This window comes from Pteropus alecto, unplaced genomic scaffold, assembly GCF_000325575.1.
Source record: "Pteropus alecto unplaced genomic scaffold, ASM32557v1 scaffold17, whole genome shotgun sequence".
In the NCBI taxonomy this organism is placed as follows: domain Eukaryota; kingdom Metazoa; phylum Chordata; class Mammalia; order Chiroptera; family Pteropodidae; genus Pteropus; species Pteropus alecto.
Genome location: NW_006440645.1, coordinates 3,341,346 through 3,346,668, shown reverse-complemented (window position 1 = coordinate 3,346,668; position 5,323 = coordinate 3,341,346). Strand labels below are relative to the sequence as shown.

General features: G+C 46.9%; 1 protein-coding gene across 1 annotated transcript in view; it reads left to right on the top strand.

The window, feature by feature from the left end:
• PRDM5 (PR/SET domain 5) overlaps positions 1-5,323 on the top strand; it is a 100,397-nt gene that overhangs the window by 31,306 nt on the left and 63,768 nt on the right. The gene's annotated exons all lie outside the window — the stretch shown is intronic.

The following is a 5,323-nucleotide window of genomic DNA, read 5'->3' as shown; positions in this document are numbered from 1 at the left end:
GGCCCAAACGTGTGACGACTCTTAAGGCTTCCCTTAGACGTGGTTCGCTTTGCTTCTCGTCGCGTTCCGCGGGTCAGTGGTGGCACTCGGAGCCAGGCGGCAGCTTGGACAGCCCTCCGGCTGGGAGGGGTGGGTCCACTGGAATGTGCTCTGATGTTCCCGCTATGTGTCATGTTAAAGAGCCTCGGTTTTATTGTTGGAATAATATTAATAGGGATCCATACGTGTACCATACTGCGGAAATGACGTTTTTCCTGATTGTCGGCTTTGTCTTTTGAGCGCTGTAGATATTGACATGCATGTCGGGACTGATTCAGGGTTTTCGTAAAGAAGAGTTAAGTGAGAGGTTATTACATATGAAACTCTTACTTGCTATTTCAATGTATTTTCTTTTCTCTAATTCATCATTCGTCTCCTTCTTCTGTCGAGTATCGGGTAGGAACCCAAATCCCCTCCCCACCCCGACACTGGTCTAGATTGTTTGAGTTTCTAAGCCCAGCAACTGCTTTGAAGATGGTCTCCTTTTGTGTTGATTACCAATTCGTCATTGCAGTCAGACAGGCTGGAATTTTTTTTTTTGCAATTTACTACCTGTTCAATACAATGAATTGTGCCTTTGCCAATTTCACAGTCGTGGTTTTTCTTACATCATCCACATGTGGACAACAGCCTGCTAACAACTAAAGAAAAACTAAGTTTTGTGTGTCAACGGTAATTGGAAAATAAAAGTATATATATTAAAAAAAAAACCAAAAACCTGTTATGGACAGACGAAGCTGAAATGCCAAATCGCTCATGGCCTCTTCCGGAGTTATGTTTATTTGCACACAGAGTCGGTTAGTATTTTTTTGTAAAACAAGAGACAGTTACTTCTCCTGTTTTGAAATATCGGTACTGAATGAACCTCCAATGTGTGAGCTCGTGCAATCCACCTTAGCTGAGGCGTAGTCGTTGAGAAGGGACAAGGGACCAATCGTCAGAGAAAGCTGTGCTTTGGAAGTGATGCTGGATGTTGAAGGTCACTGGGAAGTTTAAAAAACAGACACACGTCCTAGATATCCTGGGGCAGATGTTTTAAGATAGTGAAGATTCAGAAAGGTTTGCCTGGGTGCATTTGGTCCTGACCTGGCCCCAGTGCAGAAGCAGTCCCGTGGATAAAATCTCACCAGCGACGGCTTACCTTATTCTCTTTCGGAGAAGAGGCCCTGGAACAGGGCTGGGAAGGAAAGCCATGAGCACATCAGCCTGTGTGCGTCCCTCCCTTCAGACGTGTAAGCCAGGCTCTCTGACGAGGACGAGTTAGGCTCACTCGTGATTGAATCCAGCTCTGGAAGGAATGAGATAACACAGCCCAAGTCCGTCGCTTTACAGACGAAATACAAGTTCCAGAGACGATAAGAGACTTGGCCAAGGTGACGGAGCCCAAGAGTGAGAAAGCCGAAACCAGGAGAGCACTGTCTGACTCCTCATTAAGTGCCCTTCCCCTCGCATGTCAGGTGTGAGTGGCTGCTCTGAGATGAACACCAGCTGTAGAGTCACTGGACTTTTAAGTTGCTCTCCCGTGTGAGGTCGAGGCAGCCTAGTAAATGATAGGGCCGAAAAAAGGAAATTATTCTGTGAGTCACTGGAAAGTAAATAGAAAGAATAAAAAATTACACGGAGACACATTCCCTTTCAGCTTGTAGATGCATTGGGTTATTTTAGGCTCATTTGGAAAATATGTTAGTAAAATTGAACTTGTAGCTGCGTAGAATTCTCCTTCGTTTCTGACTTAGCCGTGCGGGTTCTGCTCGTGGTTCTAGTTCTGGCCTCGGGTATCGGACTGGCTCTAGGGTTTGTTGTGTGTGATCTCTACAATTTGCTTATCATCTCTGAGCCTCAGTTTCCCCATGTGTAAAACGTGGGCTGGTCAGAGGGGTTCTCGCTGAGGGTGGGCCCCACTGCTAACCGTCTCCCGTGGGCCTGCTGTCTACTAGGCGTGCCCTATATATTCGGTATTATTTCACCCTCAGAAGACTCTTCGATGTAGGTGCTACTGACCCCATTTGAGAGACAGGGTAACTGGGACTCGGAGAACGTAAGGTGACCTTTCCCAAGGATACGTAGCTAATGATGCGTGTGCTTGGGTCCCAGTCAAGTCTGTCTGACTCCATGTACCTGAGATTTCCATCCACACCTGGGACGTTGCCATGGAGGTCTGATAATGGTACGCGAAACACTTTTAGCAAAACGCAGAGTGCAACATCAATGACATTTGTTATTTCTCCTCAGTGTTCTTTGCCCTTTGTTAGAAATTAGCAATAAGGTCCAAGGCATGACTGAGTCTAGGGATATTGTATTTTCTGCCTTGTGGATGAGGAGTCTGAGGCCTCCAGAGATAAGGAAGATGCCCACGTAGGCAGAGCTCTGCCAGCTCTAGACTGGTTCTAGCGCCCACCTCTCGGCTGCCTCTCCCTGTCGCTCCCCGGGCCCGGATCCCCGCCCAGGTGCAGGGGTTGGGGTTCCAGGGCCCACGGACTGATTCTCCACCAGGGCGTAAGGGACCCTGGTGAGCTAAGATTAGGTTAGTGGTGTGGGAGGAGATCATGAGGTTGATGATAGTATTTTTTAAGGCCATTTACGTAAAGTTAGCCACTCCAAATCCATGACGGTTGCAAACGACTGTACTCATATGGCAGCCCTTCCAAGCTCCCGGTGTTCAGAAACGGTTGTTTTGGTGCCTAAGAGTTTTGGCGGAGCCTCTGCCTCAGGGTACTGCTCTCTGGTGGCCGTCCCACACGGCACGGCCTCCCACTCTCCTGTGAACCGTGCCAGCTGGATTACTGCTTTTTCCCCCAGATTTGTTTATCTTTATTCCATAAATTTGTTTGGAAAACCCTGATAAGATATTCAGTGAAGCTCTTGTGTTTATAAATGCGCCTGTAAATCTGAATTTCATAACATGCGACGTTACCAGAATGATGAGTCTAATAAAATCTAAGTCACTCCACTTTTTTCCAGCTTTATTTAAAGAAACAGATCAGAATTCTACGATGCTTTCCTTATCAGCATGCACTGGCTATCCAAAGGAGGAGCTCTGCAAGTATTTTATGATCTAAAATAACTTTTTTTGAGGAGTTGGGATTATGAGCGAGTCTGATTTTGCAGATTGGTTTGAGAATAGTGATTAACTTTAAAAAATGGTGAGTCGACTGATATTCTTGGGCACCTGAGCGAAAACCAACCCCTAAAACATAAATGCAGATTGACACTTTTACGAAGGATCTGTGCTCACTAACCCACGAACCCAACGACCGACTCGGAATGTTAAAGTAGACATCCAGGCTGGAGTGTGTCAGGTCGTTGGTAGCAGGCTAAGGACAACAGGGACTTGATGACTGGTCCAAGTGTTAGGTCAAAGGGCAGGAGGCGGGCTGGGATGAGCCTGCAGGTGGGGCCAGTCATTGCAGAGGGGTCCAGAGACTATGAATCTGTCAGGTTGTGACATGGGGAGGTTTTGAAGAAGGAGAATGATATAAGGAAGAATGCTGGGTGATTATATTGGGTAAGTGTTGGCAACGAACTATTATGATAGCAAATGAAAAGGAAGAGACTCTGTCTCTGGGTGGCAGTAGGAATTACATGTCGAAAGATGTCTAGATAGCTCCCTTAAATAAATAGATTGGAGTAATGTGTAATGACACGCCCCTTATCACATTTGTGGCATGTAGATAAAGCATGTAGTTGGTCCTTGGACCCCACGATGCTGTCATTACTTTTAGCAAATTGAAGCTTTAACTGGTATATTAAAATTTTCTTTTCTTATAGAGCCCTTAAATAGGCATTCTGTGATTGTAGTTTAAGTTAATGTCATGTTTTAAAATTAAAACTTGCTGTCTTTTCCTGGTGCTATGAAGCCTTCGCAAAATTATTGGCTAATAATGCTAGAAAGATGTTTCAGTGAACTTTCTCGCCATTTGATCAGATAAGTACTAAGATTTATGGCTGCATTCGGAAATCCTCATTCGCTGAGTTCCTTGCTGCTCTGGGCCACTCTCAGCAGGCGGTGTCCAAACCCTGAGGAGTAACCGCCTCTGAGTGATTTAAAAGGAGAGCCCTTCTTCGCTGAGTGTCTGCATGGCGTTTTCTTTGTTTTGTTGTATGGATCGTGGAGATGTCGATTCAGGGTTCTTAATTAGACACGACATCATGAGTTTCTGAGGGATGAGATTCAAAAACTTCCAGGAATGCTCTAAATATTTCGGGAATCTCCTTGAATGAACTGTCGCCAATGGCTAGATTTGCTTCAGAGCTTTGAACTTCTGAATCAGGCCTCCCTGACGTGGTGTTTGATGAACATGATGATCGTTTCTGTTTCTTCCATGGAATTTTCTAGTATATGTTTTTAAAATTACCAAGTAATCTGTTTGTTGTGGGGAAAAGAGTCTAAAACAGTATTGAATATAGCCTGTCCCTTCTCCCAGCCTCACAACGGGGACCGCGTAACCGTTCGATGCCTGTTTTTCCCGGGAGCTGTGCTCACGTGTGCACGCGTCGCGCATGCACATGCTCGTTCCGCATTCGTTACCCTTTCTCTGAGCCCCCTTTTCCTCGTCTCACCTCGTCGCCCGCCCCTGTCTCCCCGTCCTTAACACGAGAGCCGAAGAGGCAGAGAGGCTGTGCGCCGCGTGCCGGGCGCGACTGCACCCCGGGCCCGGCGGAGCTCGCGGTCCGTGTCCTTGCCCGGGTTCAGCGATCCAGGCTTCGCTTGCCTTTGTCCTCAGCAGCCGCACTTGGAGTCCGCCCGTAACAGGTCCTTGGCGACGTGGGAGATGGCAGTTGTGGGTGTTTCTGCGGGATGTTTGCTAGCAGCCCCAGTTCTGGCTGCCCCGGGGCTTGGCCCCAGCCCACAGGGACTTTCCGTGCCAGATGATTCCGAGAGCGAAGTCCCCGGTGTCCTCGGGAAGAAGCACCCCTCTTCCGTGTCGGCGATGGGTCGAGTTCTTCCGCATTAGTTATCTATCATCAACCCTATCTGCTATCTACCGTCTAGACTTTTCTGAAATGTTTTGGTGTGTTGGCGGAATTTTTCTTTCCTTCTCTCTCCTGTTATTTTCCTGGGATTTAGGTGCCTGTGATGATGTAGTCAGTGCCGTGAGCCGCCTGGATGTCTAGTCCAACTCTTTCTTTTTCTGGTCCAGCTTTTGAGAACTTCTTTCAAGGTTCATTTGCAGTTTCTTTGGTTTCTATTGTAACTCGAAAGTTCTTTTTTTCATCCAGTCTCGCATTTAATGTTATTCGCAATGACATTGTTAGTATCTCATTGCTCTCTAGCTGTGGAAGC